This window comes from Cavia porcellus, unplaced genomic scaffold (assembly GCF_034190915.1).
Source record: "Cavia porcellus strain 051 isolate PalLab524CR breed Dunkin Hartley unplaced genomic scaffold, mCavPor4.1 scaffold_5, whole genome shotgun sequence".
NCBI lineage: Eukaryota > Metazoa > Chordata > Mammalia > Rodentia > Caviidae > Cavia > Cavia porcellus.
The window spans coordinates 6,675,114-6,700,955 of NW_026947488.1; the positions used below are offsets into that span (position 1 = coordinate 6,675,114).

The following is a 25,842-nucleotide window of genomic DNA, read 5'->3' on the forward strand; positions in this document are numbered from 1 at the left end:
TCTTCTTCTTGTAAAACATTTAGCCAGTTCAGAAGTGTATGAAGGAAAGAGAAAGGAAACCCCTCCCCAGCATGACCGCCCCCAGGTCCTGGTCTTTGAGGAGCAGGTCTGCACCTGACATTATTTCTTCCTGTCCTCAGGGCCTTTGCACATGCCCTTTCCTAGCAGCTCCGAACACCGTGTCCTTTTTCTCTCCCTCCTCCTTCCTCACACCCCCAAACCACGCTGGCTAATTCTGCATCTTTCAAGTGGGTCCCAAACGTGACCCTGGATGTCCCTCAGAATCTTGCCTCCGGTCTTCCCTGACACCATCTGCTTGTGATTTTCGCTTTGGAAGCCCCAGGAGGGTGGTGGGCTCTGCTTCCCCTGTGCCCCGTGTTTCTCATGGCTTCTAGAAAGTTCTCGAAAGGTTGGTTGAGTGAGTAAGGGAATGGCCTACTGCCCATCGGGTTATCTCATCCGGGCAGCTTTCTGCACAAACCCAGCAGCCCTGAGTGACCCTGAAGGGACGGTGCTCTCTGCTTCTGATGTCACTGTCCTGGGAAACGTCAGTAGCTACAGTTTGCTGGGTGTCAGGCCCGGGGCTGGGCGCTCCACATGCCAAATCTGATCCTCACACTCTGTCTCTGTCTCTGTCTGTCTGTCTGTCTCTCCCTAGGAGAAAGTGGAAGCTCTGAGAAATAGCGTAAAAACATGACTGAGTTTCACCAGAGAAATGCAAGTGACAAAGTACTAATGGGAACATTTTCTCTGACCCAGTGTGAACTCAAAAATCAAGGTAATGAAATGTGTGTGTGTGTATGTGATGGTTTGATTATGCAGTCTAGCCTGGCTTGGAGCTCACTGTGTAGCCCAGACTGGCCTCAGGCTTGCAGCGACCCTCCTGCCTCAGCCTCCTGAGTGCTGGGATGACAGGTGTGTACCACCACGCCTGGCTGACTTCATATGATTTCATCCATGAGTATTTCAGCACGCATCTCTAAAGAATAAAGACTCCTTAAACTTTATCATGCTGTGATCATGATCATTATGGATGTCCAAAACGTACCAATAAAATCTGATTCAAAGACTTTATCATGCTAACACATGTTACCAGGCACCTTTTAATATCCCCAAATGTTCTATTTGTTCAAGTTTCCCTAATTGTCTCATGAATTATTTAAAAAAATTTCAGTCAACAAATAAGTTGTCTGTACATCGTGTTGTGGCTTGTATCTAGGCGTCCTCCAGAGCCTCACGTGCTCGGGGGTGAGGTTCTTGGGCGGTGGCTGGGTCAGGTCTGGGATCCTGGTTTACCCCCTGATGGGCTTAGCATAATTCCGGGTGTGCGGAATGGATTTACTGAAGACAGGAGCCCCAGGCTGGGTGTGGGTGGCCCCACGCTTTATGCTCGTAGCCTGAATGGGACATAAAGGGAAGGGGAGACTCCCCTCGCTGTCTCCTGTCTGCCCTGCCGTGGGCTGGTTCTCCTGTCGTGTGGACGCTGACTGTGACTGAAACAAACCTTTCTTCCCTTAACTGGTGGTGTCAGGTATTTTGTTCCGCTAATCAGGAAGTAACTAAAACCTAAGACATATTTTATCTGTTTATTGTGTACAGTAAGTTATTCCGGAATATAGATACCTCCTGGTGACCTTCCCCAGCCTCTGGTAAACACATCCCACTCTATCTTATGAGATCCACTCTCTTATATCTCACGTATACTCCTGAGCTTGGGCAGTATTTGTCTTTCTGTGCCTGGCTTATTTCACTTAATCTTTGATATTCATCCGTGTTGTCACAAATGACAAGATTTCCTTTTTAAAGACTAAATAATACTCCATCGTCCAGCTAGATCACATTTTCTCTATTCATTCATTGATCCATTGACAGACACTTAGGTTGACGGCAAATGAAGCATCACCTCTCACCTAGAAGAATGGCAATAAGAAATAGAGAGTACCCGGCAGGGTGGTGCACGCTTGTAATCCCAGCACTCGGAAGGCTGAGGCAGGCGGATCTTTGTGAGCTCATGTCCATCGTGGGCCACATAGTGAGCTCAAGATCTTGTCTCAAAAAATAAAAAAAGATGAAAGATAAGTGTTGAGGACGTGGAGACAAGGAACGCCTCGTACAGTGGGGTGGGGGATGTAAATTAGTACGGCTGCTATGGAAAACAGTATGCAAATTCCTCAGCGTTGAAAAGTGGGACTTGGAACTTCTGCAGACCCAGCCGTGTCTCCCCTGGGTGTTTAACTAAAGGAAGTGGGATCGGTGCGTCCTGAGGACACCCACCCGTATTGTTCACATTGTCAAGGTACGGACTCACCGGTCCCTTCTCACCGAGGTGCCAGGAAGGTCCAGCCAGGCTCTGCTGACGTGCATTCTCGGGGGGCTCCTTTGATCTGGGGCGTCTCCTCCATTTTTCTTTTCTTGCAGTTTATTGTTGAAGAGTTTTCGTCTTAGAGAGTTTTATGCAACTGAGCGTCTCGGCACTGTGTCCCCGTGGTGCCACTTCACGTGTTTTTCTCTCCCTGGTGTTGGCTGGGCTCAGAACTGTCTCTGATTTTTTTTGTTAGTAAGAAGGTTTCCTAAGTGGTTTAAAATATTTACGGCTTCTGTGGACATGGTTCGGAGCTTTCATCCCTGGGAGCTCTGGGCTGAAGCTTGAGAGCTGAGCTGAGCCTCATTAAGTGGAAGAGATGCAAAGCCTGGAGCCCGGTCACGCTCAGGCAAACCTGTGCGCCCTGCACAACCTTCACGGAAGGCGCCCCCGTGGATGGTGAGCATGGAAACGGTCCCCACGCCGGCTGCCTGTGGGTGTGCAGGGAAGTGCGCAGCGGCCCTTTGTCCTCTTCCCCGCTCACAGGAGAGCATTTTAAAGAACCGCTGCACAGCCTGCTCCTCCTCGCCGCTTCTGGCCCCCTTTCCCTCACGTCCCAGCAGCCGGCTGCTTAACTCCTCCACCCTCCTCTGTGGGAACAGCTGGAGTGTGACCTCAAGACGCCACAGAGTGTCCTCCAGCTCCTGCTCCGCGAGACCAGCAGTTGACAATAACCAGAGACTTGCTTTGATTTAAAAAGCCTTTTAAAATTAAGTAATTTTCTCCTACTCCACTGCTGTGGCTGCTTCTGTTACTTTCTTTAAGACTTCTTGCAAAGGGATTTTGGTAGAAAGGACTCTTGCAAAAGACCAGAAGCAAGTTCAGAGCGAAGGGTGTGGCCCCGAGGGTGGGGGTCCGAGCAGGCCTCCGCAGGGGCGCTGGAGGCAGGCATGTGGGTGGTTCTTTTAGTGCTGGCATTCAAAGCCCGGGGCTGTTAACACCAAAAGAACTAAAGTACTAAACTTAAAGAACTGAACCATGGGATAAGTTGTAGGTTGACTGACTGACCTCGCTGCAAAGGATTTTGGGGTACACCAGTGAGAGACACAGGCAGATTCTATTAGGTGGAGGTACGAAGTGTACTCTTGGAGAAAACAGAGTGCAAAACCTCTAGAGGGATGTGAGGGATGCTGTACTCCTGGGCAGGGTTCTCTGTTATGGGGGTGCGGTCTGTTTGGATCTGGGGAAGTTCGAAACTATGCCATACTAACGATTGCGTTCTTCAGGCGACCTGGGGCGTGCACAGGACGCAGCTTAGGTCCTCTTCCGTTGCCTTCCTCCCCCTCCATCTCACCAGCAGGCTCGGGAACCAGACAGCGTTCGATTTTCACCCCACGAGCTGCTGAAGGACCCCACCCCCAGCCAGCGCTGCTTCTGTGTGGTGTTGGGTGGGATTTGCAGCATCTCTGTGCCTCAGTTTCTTCATTGATAAAATGGGGGAGTAGAGGTACACATCTCCCAGGGTGAGTGTGAGGAGTCCGATTAGTTGATGCGTGTAAGTGAACGAGCACACGCCCAGCGCACTGGGGCCACACGGCTACACGATGTGGCAGGAATGTGCACCCACAGGCGGAAGGCCCTGAGGACGCCTGCAGCGGAAATCGCACCCCACTTGTTTAGCCTGCATTGACCCAACTTACCCCTCACGATCCCCGCCCCCACGCAGTGACAGTCACAGCCCAGGACTCCTGAGGACACATTGGAGACCCCACTTTATTAAAGTGCAAGGCACACACCATGAAATTCAGGCGGTTAGAGTGTGTCTGCAGTGGGTTCTCAGTGTACCCCCAGAGCTGCACGGCTATCATCACTATCTAATTTTAGACCTTTTTTCCTCCCCCATCCCACAGAACCTCTGTTGATTTTAACCTTCTTGCCCGACCCATCCCTGACTACAATCCTGGCTGCTGGTCAGAACTTCACCATTTCCAGCTGTGTGATGTTTAGCATGGGGTTTATGCTTCTCTCTGCCTCTACTTTCCCACCTATAAAATGGGAAGAAGATGAAATAGGCCATTTATATAAAGTCCTTGCTGCAGTGTCCAGTGTCCAGTCCCCTGGAGTCATGTCATTGCTGCTGGCACCTGCTTGTCTATGCTGCTAGGCGTATTGATATTTTGGAGTGGGAGCACAGGGTTTTGCTAGATGGTGTATGCTGGCCTTGAACTCCCTATGCAGCCAGGCTGGCCTCAAACTCAGGGTGATCCCCCTGCCTCAGAGGCGGGTAGCACCGTGGTGTTGGGAGGTGCACGTTCAGACAGCGCTGGGACGAGGCGTGCAGGGCTCCCTGCTGGACAGGGCGTGTGATCCACCCCACTTTACTGCCGCTCGATCGTGCCCGATGAGCCCACACGGAGACCAAACAGGCACATGTCCCAGTGCAGAGTCCCTGTCACACAGCTCCCGTGGACCTCGCCGGAGGGGTGAAGCAGTGAGACGGCAGGCGCCTTACCTGGGGTGCTTTCCTCAGCATCTGTGGGCGCAGACTGAAGTAGGCATTAACCGTACCTGAGCTTTGCAGCAGGTGAATCTGGACAGCAGTCAGGGGCCCTGGCTGTGGGTCAGGCAGTCTGGCCGGCCCTTGGGCTCTGCCTCCTCTGGGGCTCAGGGCTGCCACATAACCATGAGGAAGATCGGATGACTGCCTAAGACTGTTGCGGAACTAAGAACTGTGTCCATCCTCCCCTTCAGCAGGTGGCTGTTGCGGGGCGGGGAGGGGGAGCCTTCTTCAGGGAGGGACGGGTGGCCCAGAGCCCTGGATGTGGGCCAGGTGGCTCCGTACACCCTGCAAGAAGGGCTGTCTTGGCTGGGGGAGCAGCACCTACCTGGCCTTGCAGGAGACCCTGGGGAGCCACAGGAAGCCTTGGGGACGGAACTCCAGCACTGCCCCCTGCGTCCTGTCCTCTGGTTATTCAATCAGACAAGAGCCCAGAGACTGCAGTGCAGCGTGCAGGTCCTGGGAAGAGGATGGTAAGATCCCGGGGTAACCGGTGGGCCTGGTCTAATCTGGGAAGCTCTGGGGCGATGTCTCTGGTAGGAGGCCGGAGGGACTGGCTGGGTGAGAAGTTACTGTGCCCTTGCTGAAGACAGAGGGGGCCATGAGACAAGGGAGGCAAGGGGCCACTCCAGGTTCTGGAAGCTTCCTCCAGCCAGCAGCCACCAGGGGCGAGGGACTGTGGTCTTGCAGCCACAGCAGCTGGATTCTGCCAGCTGTGGAGCGTGTTTGGAAAGGAACCCAAACTCCAGGTGGAGACATACCCCAGGAATAGTTCGCTGTCGGCCCGAACAGAGACTGTGGCCCCGCATGCCAGACTTCGGACCGCCAGCACAGCTGTGCTTTAAGCTGCAAACCTTGGGCAGCTTGTTACACAGCAAGGAAATGGTCACACCGGCTGTGTGACTGGGCCAGATGAAAGGAAGGAGGAAGAGAAGAGGCCTCGGAGGGGTGATCGGATCACCCAGAACCTCGGGGAGGAGACTTAGGGCTCCAGGTGGAGAGAGAGACAGCCAGGGAAAGGCGCGGCCCCAGCCTTCCCCAGCCTCTGCTCATGGCCACGGTCTCATGTTCTGTCCACAGTCCCTTCTGTCTATGCGTCCACCCGTCCATCCGTATGTGCACAGACTCTGCCAGGCTCTGTGATGCGGGAGAGGACAGCAGCATCAACCACTCGGTGCCCACGTCCACAGCTTCAGGCTGCGCCAGGCCTGGAAACTCAGATCTCACTTTCAGAGGTCTGGGCCTTTCTGCTCCTCCGCTCTACTGTCTTCAGTGTCTTCATTTTCCGGCAGCTTCATTCCCCTTCCCGTGGTGGCCTCGAGGGTCCCGGCTGCTCTGAATCCACTTCTGGACACCTTAGCCCTGCAGGCAGAGCCACACCCCCGCCCTCAAGGGCTTCTCTAAAAGTCTTGGGGCAGACATGCACGACATGCAGACATGCACGAGGGCATGGACGGCTTGGACAGCTGCAGAACCGATCACAAGACTGAGAAGGTAGAAGCTGTGGGTGGTGGCACACAACAGAAATCCCAGCCCTCCGGCGGGAGGCTGAGGCAGGAAGATCGCAAGGTCTGGTCCAGCCCACGCAACTTAGCAACTCAGAGATGTAGCAGAAAATCCACTCCACACGCCCGCAGCCAGTGTACTTCTGTTTGTCAGTTGCTCCTTCTCTTAGAAACTGCTGGACACTGCGATGCTTGTGGCATAAGCCCGTCCCCAGCTGACAAGCTGTTCTGCTTCTGTGCTTCCTGCCTGCATGTCTCATATAAGCCCGAGACCACCAGAGATCAGGGCTTGATGCTCTGGGAATGATCCCGACCAGTGCCCGTTGGCATAAATAATCTGCCTCCAAATCCTGGGTGTTATTTTGGCCTTTCTGTTTGCCATTGCATTGAGACCCTTTACTGACATTAAAAGAAAAACCAGAGTGGGGATGTGACTCCTTGCAATGACCCCGGGTTCAGTTCCCAGAACAAAAACAAAACCCAGGGAGGCAGAACACAGTTCGTGGCCAAAGCAGCCGTCTCCAGGGGACCATAAGCACAGGGCTTATTCCTGTCCTGCAGACTCTGTGGACGAAGTGAAGGGAAGTCCTTCGGGGACCAGAGTGCTGTGAACGGTCACAGAGGAAACTGATGTCAGAGGCCAAAGTGCCCCGTGTCCCTGGAGCTCGGTGTGGTCTGAGGCTTGGTACCCGCAGCAGAGACCTGGCTTCCACCCTGAGGCCCCAGAGCCGAGCTTCAGCCTGTGCCCGGGCGGCTCATGCTGAGTTTCAGACCTCTGTGTCCTGTTAGATGTTGGCCCCAGCAGTGTGGAAGCAGGCGGAGCCCCGCCTCTGCCCAGCTGTTTATGCAGAAGGAAACAGAGGAAGGCGGCCGAGCAGATGCCTGCAAAAGGGAGCGGCCCAGGGAGGCACAGGCCGCGTGGCCTTCTTTGTAAACAGACAGACACCGCCAAGAGGAGCTGCCCAGAAAGTCCGTCCAAGCCCCAGCAAACACGGAGCCAGCTGGAGGCTCCCTCGCCTGCGAGGAGTGAGACCCTGGGTCCACCTGGGCAGAGGAGGGCGGCCCAGGGTACTGCAGCCATGCGGGTGCGGGTGGGCACAGAGCAGAGCATCTTCCTGCTGTGAGGACTGGAGGGCAGGTGCTGGTGCTTTTGCAGTCCCCTCTCCTCGGTCACAGTGACAGGCCTCCAGGGGCCTCCCTGGACATTGCCAGTTGCCCTCATTCCTAGCAGACACCGTTGATCCTGCCTGCTTCTGCTGAAGCTTCTCCAGCCACATGGGTCTCTTCACTGGCCCTGAACTATACCAGGTACACTCCTGCCTCAGGGCCTTTGCACATGCTTTTCTTTGTGTCCACAGCAAGCAGCAACACACTAAGCCCCGTGGCTTGCTCTCTCGCTTCTTTAGTTATTTAAGAGCCAAGCTTCCTGCCCCTGAGAGGCCCTTTATGACCAGTGAGGGGTGGTCACCTTGTCTAAGCACAGCCACTGAGGGTTCACCCTGTGTGAACGTGGCTATCATGATGGCAGGAAATAGTAAGAGAGCCGCTGATTGCCACGTGCTGGGTGCCGTGCTGCGGGAGACACACACCGACCGTCTTACTTCCTGCTCACCAGAGTCATCAGGGCGACTGGGGTGGGGACGACTTTCCAGGGTGCAGCTGGTCTCCGAGGAGGAAGCGGAGCTCCTCACCTTCCGGATGTGGAGGCTGGAGAACTCTCTGTAGTGGTGTCCTGCTGCTCTGCGGAGCTGGACCCTCAGAGCACTGGGAAGAGGCATCGATGTCCCCTGTCACCCCTGCAGCCAAGGCCCCACTGCAAGGAAGGGGCCCAGCTCGCCTTGCCTGACTTGCCTATGAAGCCCTGCATGGCATCGTGGCTTGGCGGCATTTCTGAAGTTTTGCTTTCCTGCTCAGAGGGGAGCAGTTTTAATGTTTTCCTCCCTGCGTGACTCAGTTTCCTCACGTGTAAAGTGGGGGCTCGGTTCATTCTTGCCTTGTCGGATTGCAAAGGAGAAGGGCGCTGACAGTAACAGACAGCGGGCGTGTGACGGGAGGACCAGCCTCCGAAGCTCCGAGTCTCTGTGATTTGTTTCCCACCTTCCCTGGCTCAGCTTCAGGGGTTTGGGAATCCTGAAAATGGGAATCCGCACCTTGGGTATTTGGGGGGGTCTTAATTGGTTGCTGAATGGAAACAGAGTTCCAAAGGGCTTGTAGGGGTGGCTGATGGTGGTCTTGTTGGGGGAGGGTCCTGGTTTCACTTGAGAGATGCCAATGCTCACCCACTTGTCTGCTTTAAACTTTTTTGGTAGTGGGGATCGAACTCCTGACCTGGCGCTTGCCGGGCAGGCACTTACACCGCTGAGCTAAATCCCCGGCTCAGCCAGCTGTATTGAAACCATGCTAAGCGCTGTCTCAGGTACGTCCTGGCAGAGGTGGCAGCTCAGGGTCAGCGTCTCCCTCTCCTGCTGCTCTCCTGTAACTGCCTTGGAAACCACACCCACAGGCTTCGTGACGGGAACCAGCCCTCTGTGCAGGGCTGCCCGCAGCGGACCCCCGGGACTCAGCCCCGTGCCTTCTCTGAGCAACCCCTGTCACTCGCAAACAGGGGCAGGCAGAGGGATGGTCCCCTGCTGCGGGTGGGAGACCTTCTCATGGCTGCCTCACAGTCGTGGGGTCCTGGGTGGACGTCTCTTTTAAAAGTGTTTTCGGGCTCAGTGATCATGACTGCAATCCCTGTGTGTAGCCCAGTTGCCTGGCTACCGGCAGTTCACTTTGGTTTCCCCTGTGCAGTCCAGGTTGGCCTTGAGTCCACTATGTGGTCCAGACTGGCCTCGACTCACAGTGATCCTCCTGCCTCAGCCTCTCGATGCTGGGATTACAGGCGTGCACCACCGTGCCCAGTTGAGATGTATTATCCAGAGAAGCGTGTATCCAAATCTGCTGACATCCAAGGAAGCTTTAATAGTTATTTTTGGATGCTGCATTCTGAGTGGGATTTAACAAGTCGATTCTAAATCTACGACAGGGCTGTGCATAACCTGTGTGGTGTAGAAGCCCTGTGGGGAAGATTTACCTTGCAGATACCACATGTGGAGAGATCAATGCCCTAGTTATGGAGAGCGCGGTGAGTACTGCTGCGTAACAGAGCAAAAGAGAACCCAAGAGGGACTCAGGTGACACTGACAATGGTGGGAAAGGCTGGGCTGTTCCAAAAAATAGTGCCAGGACAACTGCTTCTCCACGTGCGGTGAAGAATTTCATTCCTGCCGTGCAAAGCTTGTTTCAAGATAAAGACTACATGGACAAGCAAACGGCCATGAAAGGGCTTTGGGAAAGGGATGGCTTCTTAAACACTCTCAGACAGGAGAGGAAAGACCGTATCCCGGCTGCGGGCTCTGGGTCACCTCCACAGCACCGCCGGCAGCCTGACACTTCGCGTGTGGCTCCAGCCCCACCATGCCTCGGCTCCTGAGATCTGGGAGTGTGCTTCACTTTTTGTTTCTTCTTCCCCTGAAGTCCTGGGGATTGAAGCCAGGGCCTGCGCACTGGGCTCCACATGGGGCTCACGGAGTCACTAAGTTGTCCAGGCTGGGCTCAAACTTGTGACAGTCCTGTCTCAGCCTCTCAGAGTGCAGGGATTTCGGGGATTTGCCACCATGCCCACCTAGAACCTGTGGGGGCTGCAATCTGATGTTAGGTTGCCTCTGAGTGACGATGACGACATTCCTGTGGCACTGTGTGCCGAGAGACCAGGGTGACCTGCATGTTTTTTTTACGTTCAGCGCCATCCCTTGTGCCTGTGGGGGCTGAAGGAAGCCTTTTCACCTGGTGGCTGCTGCAAAGCTAGTGGCTCTGAAAAGGCTCTGGGGGGCCATCCATGGGCCAGGCTCGGGCCAGTGGTCAGCACACATGAGCTCTTTTTATGCACCGGGAAAGTGAGGCTCAGAGAGACTGAGAAATCGGCCCAGAGGTCCACAGCAGGAAGCTAGGAGAAGCTGAGACCTGACTCCAGCAGGGGACCCCTGCAGGTGGATGCCCTCGCATGCCAGCCACAGCATGGTAGAGTGGTGAGGCCCTGGGAATCTCACAGAGGCTGGCTCTGGCCTTGTGCTGTGACACTGAGGCCTAGCATGCTCCCCAGAGAGGCAGGAAGAGCCAAAAACCCCTGGCTCCGAGGCCTCGCTAATAGAATTAGAATGTTCTCAGAGAGGATTTCTTTCAGAGACAGCCAAGCGAGCCACGTCCGCAGCTGCAGGAGCTAGGGACGAGGAACCAGCACAGTGCGCCACGGACCCCTCTCGCAGGGGAGGCTGCAGAACTCTGAGCTCTTGGCTCCTTCCTCCTGTGCTGCGGTCCTGTCTCAGTGTGCCCTGCAAGGCCTGCTCTGTGGGAGCAGCAGATGTCTAAGGGCCCCGTGCTGAGGACAGCGAGCTGCAGGACTCCGGAGGGTCAGTCCTGGGGATCCTCCCTGTCCACCTCCGCATCCCTCTATTAGCTGAGCTCCGTGGGAGTCGGGGAGCCCTGGGGTCAGAAACTGCCCTTTCTCTTCCCCGTAAATTCCGCCCCAGCTCTGCAGAAGCCCGTGGCTGGCTTCTCCCTGGACGCTGTGCAGATGATCCCTGCTAGAGCACAAGAGCCAGAGGCTAATGGGGTCACCACTGGCTGCCCAGGGCCTTCAAAGCAGGAGCAGAAATTGGGAGGCGGCAGCCGCGGTGGAGGATCGCAAGTCACAGCCTCCCCTGGGCGCGTGCGCCTCCCTCGTGACTCGGGCAGGGAGATAATTGCACCCAGATCTGTTTTGTTTCTCTTCACAGCCACTTATCAGCAGCTGTCTACACCCACCCTCTCTGGCATCAGAGGCAGCCGGAAAGCTGTCCCACCGTCATGTGCTCGGAAGTGCCCCCCGGATGAGCTTCGTGCTCTGTGTCCAGCTGCTGGGGACGTGGCGCTTGCCTTTGGACCCCTTGGATGCCCTGTCTCAGGGCTGTGGGTTGTTACATACTGGGCACCAGTAATAGCTCATGTTTGAGTTTTTCACTGGCTCAAATGCAGGCAGAGGTCCCTTCCCAAGTTGGGTAAACTGCTGGGCAGTGTGGTGGTCTGTCCCTGCTGGCTCAGGTCCCCACCGACCGTGTCTGTCCCCTTGGGCTGCTCGAGCCTCCTCCGAGACACTCCCTGACATTTCTGGCCTTGGGCTTTGTCTCAGTTCTCTGCCCACAGTGCAAGGGCCAAGCCAGAGCCTGGTCCTCCGCTGCTCCACTCCTGCTGTGGGGAACGGAGAAACCGTCCGCTGTTTGAGGAACGCTGGCACTCACCACCCACTCGGGATGAGTCCCCCGGCATCCCGCAGCATGCGTGGAGGTCCTGAAGGACTCAAATGGTGACCAAGTGGCTCCATGTGTGGACCGCTGTGCGCTGACCCTGTGGAGCACCGTCCCCATCCCTTCCCAAGCTCAGCTTCGGGGCAGTCACCAAGATGGGCTGCCCTGTCCTGCTGCCCTCACCCTCATCCCTGGCCCTCACCCTTGTGGATCTGTGACCTCCTCAGGCTCCTCAGGCTGCGCTGTGACAGTTTCCACCTTTGGTGAGCGGTGGTACCAGTCCTGTGAGGATGGTGCCCAGGTTAAAACACGATAATGTGTGTGAAGGGCTTAGAGAGACACCTCATGCGGGAGAGAGGCTCCACAGACCTCGCTCCTCATCTTCCATCCTGTAGCCCTAACAAGCGGGGTCCAGCAGGACCCTCAGGTGTCAGACTGTGTAGCTGAGGCCCCTAGGCACTCTCAGCTGCTGAGCAGAGAGAGCTTGCAGCTCAGTGTGTGAGCAGAGCCGGCCACACCCAAAACCGAGGCAAACACTGCAGCCTTCAAAAACAGGCCTGCAGAGAGGAGAGCGGGCCTCCTGGCCACCATCCAGGCTCCGCGCAGGCCTGAGGGCCGCTCCAGAGCTCCACCTAGGTCACACACCTGCCGTGGCTTCTGACTTCCTTCCTAGAGCGTCCCCAGTTATGCAAGGACACAGCGGGGTGGTTTGTGGGTGTCGTGTGCTTTGGAGCACCCTGCACGGAGAGCACGTGTCTGAGGAGGGACTGGGAGTCTCCCTTTGCACAGCTCACGTCCAGCAGCCTGCCCAGACTCCGAGCGGCCCGGGGAAACTCACTGGCGTCCTCTCGCAGATGTCCACACACTGGCTTTTCACTTCTGCTTCAGGAGCGCTGAGCCCGGGACCCCAGGCCGGAGCGCCAAGCTCAGATGCTGCCATCCCCAGGGCTGAAAGCCTCTGCTGCTTGCAGGGTGAGGTTGTGCGCTGTGGCCTTGCCAGAGGAAGCTCCCGGCCCTGCACACACAGCAAGCTGGAACCTGCCTCGGACGAAGGCTGGCACGGGTAGTCATTACCTGGCCCCCGCCTTTGAACCTTCCGATGGTGGTATTTATAGTCTTAGGATCAGGCTGAGCAGCTGGACCTTTCTTTAGGCTGGGCCTTGTTTAAGGAGTTAAGTCATCAGCTAACAGAGCCTGAAGATGACCTCACGGAGACCTCCAGGGAGGTGGCCAAGAGCTGACTGTGTCTGGTGCAGCCTTGGTGAGCAGCTGGCCGTGCTAGGTCTTTGTGTGTATGCACCACACTGTTCACAGGAGGAAACTGCCTGTGATGAGCGTCCCTGAATGTGCATGTTCTGGTCACTCAGGGTTGCACGGCTGCTGTGTGTTCTGCCTTTGGATGTCAGTGGGACTCTTAGCTTGTAAGTGACAGAAAACCTAATGAAAGAGTCCAGCAGAAAAAAAAAATACTGACTTGTGTAACTGCAAAGCACCAAGGAGATGGCTTCAGGCGAGGCTGTCTCCAGGCGCTCAGACAGTGCTGTCTTAGACAGTCAGCCTTCCGGGAAGACGGCGGTCAGCTGCTCCCAGCTTCTGTCTCGTGCTCTCTTCATGTACTTGCACTGCAAGGAAGAGCCTCTCCCAAGACTTCTGGAAAAAAAAAATCTTAGGACTGGGTAACCTTGACTTGGGCCCACCTCTCCTGTCCAGGTGTCCATCGCCAGCAGTCACTGTGGTCAGAGCAGGGTTGTGTCTGAGCCACCCACCTAGAGAGCGTGGTCTACCTGGGCTGCCTTAACAAACTGCTGGAGGCTGCGGGCTTCAATCACAGTGCTGTCTTTTTCTCCCAGTTCTGGAGGCTGGAAATCCAGGATCAGGGTGCAGCACGGGGAGCTCAGGGGAGGGGGTGGGGTCATCTTTTCCGATTATCTGATGATATCAGAAAGATATAGAGGTGAGATTGCCCATGATCTCACACTGAAGGGTGCCAAATTGCCCTCTAGCTCTTTCTGGATGTGAGAGGGACTTTTTATGTAACTGAGGTCATTGCATCCATCAGCCTGCGTGCTGGAGAGGGAGCACCAGGGTCTCTGTGAGGACCAGCGTGGCTCTAAGCCTTGGCCCCACCCCAGGACCTGCTGCCCCCGCTGGAACCGTGGAGGAGAAGCCAGGGAGCACAGTTCCCCCAGAAGGAAGGCGTCTGTTTTATGCAGACAAAATCGCACGCGTTGGTACTTGTAACTCATTTCCTTGGGCAGACTTCCAGAGCCACACTGCCAGGCTGGCCTTTCGTACTGCACAGCCCCGGAGGTCCCTGAGGGCATCACAGCCTGGTGCACTGTGACACCTTCTGTCCCTTGTCTTCAGCTGGGGACCCTATCACCCTCACCCTTCCCTGAGGGCATCCTACATGGCCCTGGTCTCACACCTATCTCCTTCCCCATGCCAGGCTGTTTGTTCTCTCACCACGGCCTCCGAACGTGTAACAATGAGATCAGTGCCCAGTGTGGGGACACCACGGACAGCAAGTAGACCCAGCCCTGCTCTCCGGCCCACAGCCTGTCACGGTGCGGCAAGCATCCTGCGCCCTGGGGGCTCCCTCTGGGGAAGCAGGGATGGCTTCTCAGGCGGGTGATGCTGGGCTGAGCCAGCTGAAGAGAGGTCTACTCCTGGCCAACGGAGTTGTGTGTAAGGGCAGGGTCGGTGCCTTTAATCAGAGGCAGAAAGCGCACACGTGTCCCTTTGCCTCTAGGGGACACCAGAAGCCCTCGTGATGAGAAGCAGGTCCTCCCAGACACCAGTCTGCTGGCACTTTGACCTTGGACTCCTCGGCGTCCAGAGCTGAGCCGTCCTGTTCTGTTGTTTGTGAATTATCCAGTCTAAGACATTTGCTAGCAGCCTGGACCAAGCCATGCCCACTGAAATGGGAACAAAGGTCAGCCTGCCCGGGTATTAGTTATGTTTTCCGGCATAACAAATGGCCACAGATTTAATAGTGCAAAGAAACAGCTGCTTATTAGGTCCCAGGTTTTGTGGGTCAGGAGTGCTGGGCCCACCGAGCTGGCCTTCTGTTCTAGTCTTGCCCATGCTGCTGGCGGGCTTCGGCTGCAGCTGAGGGCTCATGCGGAGGCATAACAGGGTGTGGGTGTACCCCAGGGGCTCAGGGGTGTTGGCAGGAGGGGACCAAGGGCCTCAGTTCCCCGTCATGTGGCCTCTTTGGTGTGGCTGCTCACTTCACTCAAGCACATAAGCCCAGAAAGTCACGCAGGCAGCGGGGACCTTCAGCTTGCTGGGCAGAGTGCTGGTCTCTCGTCACTAAAGTGACAGCCCAATATCACAGTTGCATTCTGTTGGCTAAAATGCAGGCCAACCTTGGAGACGAGGTCATACAAGGTCCGGATGAGAGGTGGGGGGCCATGAGTACCATCCTGAAGTCAACCATTGGTGCCCAGTTCTAAAGAGTCAGGGCAGGGGGAAGGATGGACTTGGGTGGTGAAGAGTTTGAATCTTGGGAAGCAGTGACACAGGATCCCACGAAGGCGGGTTTGAAGGACAGGAAAGGTTTCCACGTGTCCTGCTGCCTGGCCTGGAGCGCCTGTCCCTTTCCCCAGCCCGAGCTGCCTCTGTGGCAAGCGGGCAGCCTCTCGCCACGCCTCTGCCATCAAACCATCCCTTCCCTCCCGCCCGCGCTTGACCGTACCTGCTCGAGAACAGCAACTGATTCTGTTCACATGAAAGCTGCCAGCTCGCTTCATCCTGCTAGAGGGATTTCTGTGTTTTCCTTTCATGTGTTCTTTTGAGTCACGAGATGAAACAGAGTTTATGACCAGTCGGCTCATTAACAGATAGGCATCACATGAGTAATTACACAGCCACACCTTCAGACCTGCTGCAGGAGGAAAGGAGCCTTGTTCCTTTTGATCACGAAAATTTTGAAAGATATGAAAACGTGGAAAAATGGAACTGTGAACGCTGTGTAATTAACACTGGACTCAACTTGCTTTCTCTTGTAACTGTCTCTCTAGACACCCCCCCATCAGTCCATTTCATTTTTTTGGAATTACCTCAAAATAAATTTTGAAAGCGTCGGGGATTAGGCTCAGTAGCACAAAGCACCTGCCTGGCAAGCACCAGGTCTTGAGTTTGATCCCAGCTACAAAAAAAGAAGCAGCAGCAGAAGAAGAAGAAGACGAAGAAGAAGTTGTTACAGACATAAAACGGAAAGAACCCAAGTTTTCAATGCCATTGTAATAAGTTTTAGATAAACTTGATATTCAGTAGATTGATTGAGGTCGTATAGGATTAAGGTGTTGAATTATAGTGTTAACTCTCTTAGAGTTTTGAAAAATGTGTCTCCTCTTCCCCTGCTCATCAAAAGAATACATCTTCTGGCTTGGAATTGTAGTAAATTTTTCAGCATTAAAAATGTAAAAAATAATTCTCAACCAGGCGTGGTGACACATCCTGTAATCCCAGCACCAGAGGGAGGCTGAGGCAGGTGGATCATACATTAGAGCTGAGCCTGGGCAGCTTCGTGACTTAACCAAAACCTTGTCTCAAAAATAATAAATAAATAAAAAAAGAAAGGGCCAGGGGAGGTAGCTCAGTGCGGAGGCCCTGGGTTCACTCCCCAGTGGTGGACTCCCGCGGAGCTCCTCGGGGTGACCTCAATGCTTGCTGGCTGTTCCGGCTCTGTCCTGTGACGACTCCAACACACCCTCAGCTGAAACTTCAGCTTTGTAATTTGTCAAATCGTGAAATGCATCTCGGCATTTCCAATTGGTGAAGCCCACTGCTTCCGGGTGTGGGATTTGGGGCGTAGGATTTCAGTTTCTTCAGGCTCTTGACTGTGTGAAGTGGGTGAACACAGCCCCCCGTGGGCTTGCTGGAGCCTGGGAAAGCGCTCTGCACGGAGCCTGCCCACAGCCCGAGGCAGCGCCAGCCCCGCCCTGAGTGGCCTGGACCGCACCGTGCTGTGTAGGGAGCTCTGTCAGCTGAGGAGGTGCAGAGGTGAGTGTGAGTGTGTGAGTGTGAGTGTGTGAGTGCGTGTGGAGGTGCGCCGGACGGAGACTCATGACCACTCTTTCCCTTCTCACCTTGAAGAAGCCACATCTCAAGGCAGGACAGGGGGACTTGCCGGTCACCCGCAGGCCCAATGCCTCCCCGTCCAAGCAGCAGAGCTCTCCGCAGGTGTCCCCTGGTGGGCGAGCATCACAGGTCCTGCTCACTGACCACCTGTGCAGAGGCATCGCTCAGCCCAGCCCTCCCCTCCGTCACCCGAGAACCGCCACCCTCGGCGCCCTGAGATTCCTCCTGGAAAGTATGCGCCGCCCTTCCAGGTCCCTGCAGTGGAATGTGAGCCGGAGCCCGCTCTCCCATCCGTGCGTCTGTCCGGAGTCACCCTCCTCTGAGCAGCGTCGTTACACAGCCGTTCTCATGCCCGGGGCTCTGTATTACTTAGTTTCTAGATCCCAAAAAGCATACATTCTCGTTAAAAACATTAAAACACCAGTGCAGGCATCAATCCCTTTGCCAGAGCTGGGAAGTTTGGAAAAACACCTTTAGCATTATTTTGCTTATCCCGATAATTTTTAAAACCAAAACAGAATCACACTGTCTGCATTGTCTGGTCACCTCGTTTCTGTTCTAACTTCAGGCCTGTGTTGGACATGGTCCTGAGTTCAGACAGTCTTTTTTAGCAGCTGCGAAGAGTTTCACGGAGCGGATGATGGTAGCACATGATGCCCGCCGTCCGGGTGGGTATTAGTGACAGCCAAGAGCCTTTGTGTGCCAAACGCTGCTGCTACAAACATGTACCGTAAGACTCTGCAGGGAGCAAAATTAAAACTAAGTTAGACCTGGAAAGGTAGAACCTGGAAAAGTAGCAATAACAGTTCCATCATCAGGTGTCTTCTTTGTCTTGGGCATTGTTCAAAGTGCTTTTTGGTTACCCAATAATTTCATCCTAGCAACTAGCTACGAAGCAGGCATTATTAGCCCATTTGCAGGTGTAGAAACTGAGGCACTGAGAGGTGACGTACTGAGATTGCACAGCAGTCAGAGATGTGTTTTCACTTTTAGCTCATGTTCTCATGTTAGCTTCTGGAAAGGTCGATTCCGAACATATTCCTCCCCTCTGGTGCTGAGCTCCTGGAGACGCTGCATGTGGACCTGGCCGCTTGGGCGTGAAGGAGGAGCTGTCGTGACCTCCACATCCCCAGGGAGACCCCAGTGCAGGGGCGGAGGGCTTGAGATCAACCCTGAGCCAAGGGGACTTGGATGTGGCATCTGTTTAACCTCAAAATTAAAGACAATTTACACCACGGTGGGTTTCAGAAGCCAGGGCAGTCTGTCCTGTGACGACTCCAACACACCAGGACACTACGTGATCCTTTCCCCGTCATTCCCTGCACATCGCTGGGGACGTGGTGTCCTGTCTGGAAAGTAGGGATGATGGCCACAGCAGCCTACAGGAGTGGCTGGGTGATCTCCGCCCAGGTACCTGAGCTGGGTGGGACCCCACAGAGATGTGAGTCTCCCCAGCTGCGGCTTCAATGCGCCTGGCAGAAGGAGCAGGGCCCAGAATGCTGCAGAGATGAAGAACGGATGAAGATGGGGGGACTCCCGCTCCCCGTGTCGTCCCCTCCCTGCACACTGATCCTGCTCGTGGCTTCCTTGGTGGCAGGGCAGCACTCATCTCCAGGTGTAGTGGGCCGGTGATTTGCCCCTCTGTACCAGTGGCTTTACCAGACAAAGAGGTCAGCACCTTGCCCTGGCTAAGTGCCACCTGTGGGCACTCCCTCCCTAGGGACTTGCCAGGAGGGAGACAGACTCACTGCTGAGGGACGATGGTGCAGGGGTCGGGCCGCAGACTGAGTGCCTCCAGGGGAGGCCTCTGAAGACAGTGAGGGTGTTTGCTACCGGAGAAGGAGGTTGGAGAGGCATCGGCCCACGAGGGCTGGGCCGGAGGAAAAGCACCAGGTCTGGGGAGGCTTGCAGGAGAGGTAGGGGGGTCCTGAGTGTCCTCCAGGCCCCCACACAGCCGAGATCCCTGCTGTACTGCAGCAGGAAAGCCTCCGTCTACCCCGGCTGGAATCTAGGCCATCCAGCTCCTGAGTGTGGTCCAGGGAGGCCGGCTGCTTGGGACCGAGTGTATCTTTGTACAGTCTGCCTCAGTCTCCATGAATTCCCTTAGCGTGCACACTGAGGCTCCGGGTGTAAGGGGGCTCTGGGAACCCGCCAGGATGCCCTGCCTGCCTGTCAGGCACAAGCTGCTCCTACAGGTGACCTGGTCCAGCTGCCCTTGAGCCTTGTGGCCCCGTGGCCCCCTCACCCCACCCTCCAGGAGCACCCCAAGGGTCACACGCCTCCTGCTAGGAGGGGAAACCCCACCCACACATGTCACAGCGCTCAGGTGACATTTTCCCAGGCCGGCCCACTCACCGTGGTGGAGCTGGCCATGACTCCTCCAGGTGAATTTTAAAAAGATCCCCTTGTACCTGAAGGTTCAAGACAGTCATCTTGTGGGAATAGAGGAACTTGGATTATTCTGGCAATTTTGTTGTAGGCCTGACTCCCATCCCCCCTGGCAGTGTCCATGGGCTTCTTTCACCCTCACCTGTCCCGTGGGTGCCATCCAGTGGTGCAAGGTCTCCTTTGTGAGCCTTCCTGCCTCAGCCCCAGTGTAGCCCTCGCTAACTCAAGGCATGGCCCAGTGCGGTATCCACTAGAGAGACACGCGTTGACCCATCCATGCCTCTGGACTCAGCTTCCAAATAGGTTTTTATTATATTCCTGTTTGCTTAATTTTTAAAATTAATTAGATGTTTTGAGACAGGATCTCCATATACTGTTGAGCTGGGCTCACACTCAAGATCCTCCTGCCTCAGCCTCCCAAGAAGTTGAGATCAGAGGTTTGAGCCATCACACCCTGCAAATCCTTCCACCCGTTTGCCTCCTAACCTGGTGCTGGGAAGCCCCATGCTGCCCGTCTCTGAGTCAGTTGGGGCACCAGAGGTAGACTGAGTTGCTGGTTCGTGTGTTGCAGATTTGTTGAAGACCTGCACCCGAGAAATGCTGCTGAACCCAGGGGCAGGCAGGGAAGGGAGGCTGCAGCATCATCTTTTAGCCTGGCTTAGCGATCTCTGGGCCGGGAGCATCACAGAGGCAGGGGCTGGGCCTGGGCTGCAGTCATTGGCCAGGGACTCAGGCTAACAGCCAGGTGCAGAGCATCTGGGAAGGTGACACATGCAGGTCACATGTGCATGACACAGAAGACAGCAGAGTCAAAAGGGATTGGGGATCACCGGGCAGATGGGGGAGCCGGTCAGGGAATGACAGGTCTCTGGGAAGGAAGGCAGAGGCATCGACAAGCTGGAACCTACGAGGAGCTGGGGCCGGGGTCTATGAGGACAGAGGGAAACTCCTGTCACCTCTGCTGCTTTAGACTCCAGTGGCAAGGGTGCCCCTAGCTCTGCATCACACACCCGGCTGGGACAGAGGTCAGGCCTGGAGAGGGCAGAGCGACAGGTGACCCAGAGGCTGTCATGGCTGTGTCCAGGTGTCCCCCCAACAGCCTCATGAGCACAAAGGTGGAGGGGGCTGGATCCAGGGTGTGACGCTGGGATTAGGCGTGTGTGGCACTGGATCACACCACTAACCGGTTTATCATCGCCCTAGCTGTGGGTACGGAAGCCCCCCCGAGGGTGGGGTCTGTGGCCTGGACGGGATAAAAGGGAAAGGGAGGCCCATCCTCGGCGCTGCCCTGTCTGTTCCACCACGGACTGCTTCACCCCTGCGGTGCCCTTCTGTCCTGCCACCCTGCCTCCGAGTCAGCCGGACTGAAACTTCCACACTTGTGAGCCAAGATGAGCCTTTTCTTCTTTAACTCTTGGTGTCTGATATTTTGTCTCAGCAACAAGAAAAGTAACTCGGGATATTTTGGTTTTCAAGTATGCACAGATCCATGTTGACTACCAGTGGGATTGTCAAGCTGACAGCTAGGAGATCAGAAAACCGCACCGCAGATGTGCCTGGGTGAGTCTCGGGGTGTGACCTTGAGGACTGTACCTGGTCCCTTGCCCTTTCCTCCCTGGCACCCTCTCCATTCGCCATGAGGTGAGCAGCTGTTCTCTGCCATATGTTTCTGCCACATTTTTGCAAGACTGAAATTTCTGGAACTGTGAGCCAAAACAGACCTCTCTTCCTTGGCATTGTGGGTGTCGGGTATTTTGTCTAGTAGTGAAGAGCTGACTACTACACCCGTAGTGAAGTTTAATCTTTTTAATTAAATGAAGCCCTTTACAGCTTCTCTGGAATTGCCAATATCCCTAGTCTTGTACTTTGAACCACTATTAAATAAAACACAAACTACTTGAACACAAGCACTGTGGTGCTTGGATGGTCCCTCTGATAACAGAGTTTTGATGATTAATGGGTGGGTAGCATATACCACATGGATGCGTTGGACGAAGGTATGATCCACATCTTGAGCAGGACAGAGCAGGACAGTGAGAGATTTCCTTGTGTACTGAGCACAGTGCACACACTATTTAAAACTCCAGAATTGCTTATTTCTGGAGTTTTCCATCTCGTATTTTCAGATCATGGGTAGCTGAAACTTTGGAAAGTGAAGCCAAGGGTAAGTGGGGTGTGTGTGTGTGTGTGTGTGTGTGTGTGTGTGTGTGTGTGGCTGTGAGCCACGAAAGAGCCACAATTTCATATTATCTTCCAGATTTCACCAAAGAATCTCTCTTGCAGCCCCCTCCCCATTGTGGATTAAATCGTGACCCTTAAAAAACATGCTGAGGTCTTCCTAGTATCACCAAAACGACCCTCCTTGCAAATAGGGTGGGTGCAGCTGTGATTAGCCACTGTCAGGAGGTGACAGGGAGTAGGGGATTTCTGGGGAGCAGAGTCCTTGGAAGACAGGGTACACACAAGGAAAGATGCTGGGCAAGGCAGGGCAGAGCCAGCCAAAGGCACAGATGGCAGCGAGGTAGCCACAAGCCAGCCGCACCTGGGCCTGCACCTGGAGGAGGCTGGGGGACCTTTCCCTAGGGAGCGGGAAGTAACATGCGACACCTGGAGTTTGGGTTCAGGCCTCTGGAGTACGTTTCTGTGACCTGCGACCCCTAGTTTCTGGAACTCCGGGACAGCGACTCAAGCACATCCCTCACCTGACGCATCCAGAGACAGGAGTCCTGGGAGGGTGGTGAAGCTCCGACCAGCCTCAGAGCCACCTGACCGCCTCAGTGAGTGTCACCCCTTATGGTTCCCCTGGGAACCCTGGGCACCCAGTCAGACCAGGTCACTGCCCATCTCCTCCTGGGCGCCGACCACCATGGGACTGAGCAGAATGGTGGGTCCCTGCCCACTCTGGCGTGGCTCCCCAAGGACCCCACCTGCTCTCTGGGTACAAGCAGACCAACTGTCTCCTCTCCGGTGGCCCCAGACACCCGGATCTGATGGAAACAGCTGAGGGCTTGCAGGAAGAGAGATGCCCACGTCCAACTGGGGCAGCCACCTGGGCAGACAGAATGTGGACCGGAGTGGGAGTTGATGTCCTTCAACCTGCACTGGCTGGCGATGGACACCAGGTCTCAGAGGAAGCCAGCCTTTCCCCCAGGCCAGGGGACAGACAGCCTCAACCCTGGCCACCAGGTCCTCCAAGTGTTAATTTATCAGGATAGTAATAATCCACCTATGATTTACTGTTGGGAGGGATCACCATGCTGCCAGGGGGAGCTGATAGGCGGTTTATTACCTACTTAATCGTTTAAGTCGAACAAAAAGGAAAATCCTTGTTACACAGAGGTGATGAATGCTTCTGCTAGAAGACCCTATTAAAATGATTCATTCACATGACAAAGAGCGGGGTCTCGGCACAGGAGGGGTGGGGGCTGGAGCCAGGCTAGTGTACTCTTGGGGCCCCACAAGTTTGGGATGTGCTTCCCTCTGGAGGGGGGCAGGAGCAGCAGTCTGCACTGGTTGTGGTTCTGCTGCTTTGTGGGATTTGGGCTTTTTTTGTTGTTGCAGAACCCAGATCTGTGTCCCCTCCTCAGTGGTGTCGCCTACCTTATTGCTAAGGGAGAAGCTGTGAGAGTCCCAAAGACCCCCCACGTCTGCGCCTTTCCAGGCCATCTGCTCTCCTGTCCCTCCTAAGCGGCAGAGGTGTCCGCCTCCACGTCACAGCGGTGCTGCCTGAGGCCAGAGCTGGGGCTCAGGGCTGCATGTGAGGCAGGTGGATTGCGTTTCACTAAACATGCGTGGCAGGGAGACCGGCAAGTGGAGTCCAGGCCTGGAACTGGCCTCAGTTGAAATTCCACTGTCTTGCCTTTGCTGTGTGGCTGGAGGAAGTGACCTCTCCTCTCTGAGCCTCAGTTATTGCCACGGTTAAGTGAGAGGAGGGTAGCAGGGCTCTCTGGCCTCTTCATGGACAGTGTCCAGTCCAGCGCCCAGCACAAAGCAAGCACCAAGTGAAGTAGTTCTGGGGTCTCCCCTTGGGGTGTCACAAAATCCCCGTCTTCACAAAGGCTCTCTGGCCAGTACTCCCCGGCCTCACCCTGCTCTGAGGTGCCACCAGCTCACCGCTGGTTTTTGTGGTACTGAGGGCTGGACCAGGCCTTTGCACTGAGCTACATCCCCAGTCTTTTTCTTATTTTATTATGAGACAAAGTCTTGCTGAGTTACCCGAGTTGGACTCAAACTTGTGACTTTCCTGCCTCAGCCTTGCAGATTTCTGGGACTACAGACAGGCCTGTGCTGCCGTCCTAGGTGTCACTATGTTCTTGTTTTTCAAAGCATACAGATGACATTTATCAAGGGTGCCCTGGTCCTTCTCCTTGAATTCCCGCTGCAGCGTGGTGGATTTGCACTGCCAGCAGCCTGGTTTGCCGGAGGAGCGCAGGAAGGGTCAAGTGAGTCACCCAGGTCACACAGCCAGCGGTGTGCGTCCGACCTGAGCCCCAATCTGTCTGAATCTCTGCCCTCGGTGTTTACAAACGTGTCTTGCCAGCTGGGAGAGGCAGGAACTGGGCGAACCCTTCTTGCGGAATCACACACTGAACCTCTCAGGCCCTTTATCTCCCTGGATCACCACGGCAGCGCTTCAAAGTAGGTATTTCACTCGTCTTGATTTATCGATGCTCGCTCACAGCCTGTGAGTCTGGGGGTGCCAGGGTGGACGTGGGGGAGGCGGCAGCCTTTGGAGGGGAGCTGTGCTTGGAGCTGCGTGACCCGGGGGAAGCTGCTGAACCTCTCTGGGTCTCGGCTTTCCCATGGCTGGTCTGTGTCTAGGGCGGTCTGGGGCCTGGGGCTTCTCTCTCTCTGGGAAGGGCACTGCTCAGTGCGGGCCTGTGGTCAAGGCCGGGTCCTGTGTGCTGGGATCGCTGGCTGGCAGCGGTGGCTCCCCGGCATTGCCTAGGGGGTCTCCAGGAGCCGTGCGGTTTCGGCCTGGAAACTGTCCACAACGCTCTGACCCCGCAGATAACGATTCAGCTCACACCGCCCTGCTTCTCTGTCTTGGGAGATCAAATTCATATTTTTACTATCTGCCATAGGTGTGTCTGCAAGGAAAATTTAAGAAAGAAGAAAAGGAACTTAAAGCCTGGAATTCAAACTTTTCAACCCTTTGAAGCTGCAGCCAGCTGAAAATACAGCCTCGAACTGCTGTCACTCATGTTTATCGGGCAGAGAGGGCGGGCTCCAAACAAAAGGCCTTACCAGGGACAGGAAAAATATGAGAAGCATTCGCTCCCAGCCTGCGCGGAGTGGCTTAACCAGCACGACGCCCCCAGCTCGGGCTCGGCTAGGGCTTGGCCTCCCACCCCAGGGGGAAGTTACTGAATTGAAAATAATTCAGGTTGCTAAGTGATTTCACCTCCTGCGAAACCGCCAGAAAGGAATCTCCCATCACCGCTTAATTTAAAAAATGAAGGCAAAAGAGACAGAAGGGAGAGACAGGAGGAGAGGAGGGCAGGAACCCACGGGAGTGTGCTCAGGGGCAGGGACCCAGGGCCCGGGGGTGCAGATCAAGTCCATGTCCTACTCTGGGCCTCTGGCCCCAGCCCCGCTGCCCTCCTGGGCTGGCCCTGGTTTTGCTGTCACCTCCTCCCCATCCCCAGAGGAGAACGCAGTGTCTTAAACTCCCCCGGTGTCACTCACCGAGTTCCACAAGCTCGAAGGGCTGGGGGTGGCAGGGGTAGGCTTGCTCCTCTACTGTACTCCGTGTGGCCCAGAAGCGCCCCATGCGTGTGACTGTGATGTCGCTGTCTCAGAGACAAGCATGCTGGTTGCTCCTGCTGTCTAGAGGGGGCCCTACAGAACGGCCACACCACCGCAGTTCTGCGAGGTCCCGCCCACTGGTTAATGGGGGGGCGCTAAAAGTGGGCAAGCCATGGCTGATCCTGGGGCACTGTGAGCGGTGCCTGAGATGCCAGCACAGGGCCAGGGGAACTGCTTAACCCCTGGACCCTGCAAGGACTCACATGGGGCCTTCTGTCCCGTGGGTGAGGAAACTGGGTTAGTCCCCTAGTCCCCCACTGGGGCAGCCGGGAGTCAAACCTGGGGTCTTGGATCCCAAACCCCTCTGCCCCGGTTCAAAGTGCTTTGATTTCACCCTTCCTGTGACGTCTCGGAGAAAAAAGAGACGTGATTAATAAATCAGCGTGTGGGAAAAGGAGCGTGTGCGAATTCCAGACGGTCCCTGGTGATGGGAGCAGGTGTGGTGGGGCTCCAGCCAGCCTCGGTGGACGTCCACGAGGTCCTCCTGACCTTTAATTACTTCCAGATTTGATAAAACACCCCTCTTTGATTTATTCCCCTCGAAGATTGATTAGTAATGTAACTTGAATTGTATTCTGTTTCCCCATGCAATTTAAGATGATTTAGTGCCAAATAAAAAGGAACCCCAAAGCCTTTTCTTCAAAGAGCCCCGGGCTCCCTGGTCGTCCTGGTGTTCAGGAGGAGCCTCTGCGCTCCTGTGGAGCAGACTGCAACTTGGCCTTCCCTGACCTCTGGCTCAGGGAGGACCCGGGTGCTTCTGATCTCGGGGGGCAGGAGGGGTGGGGGCTCCAGGAGCCCATGTGACAGCCCCCTCGATGTGGGGGGCTGCCCTGGGCATCATGGGGTGTTGAGCAGTGCACACTGCTTCCACAA

The 25,842-nt window shown here is 55.4% G+C and overlaps 1 long non-coding RNA gene across 1 annotated transcript; it reads right to left on the reverse strand.

Annotated features, from left to right (window-relative positions):
• Window positions 1-22,419: 22,419 nt before the first annotated feature.
• Window positions 22,420-25,532, reverse strand: LOC134475950 (uncharacterized). The gene is made up of 2 exons (XR_010047288.1): window positions 24,850-25,532; window positions 22,420-24,251 (listed from the first exon to the last, which is right to left on the reverse strand). It is a non-coding gene; the product is annotated as an uncharacterized LOC134475950 (long non-coding RNA).
• Between the last annotated feature and the right edge of the window lie 310 nt (window positions 25,533-25,842).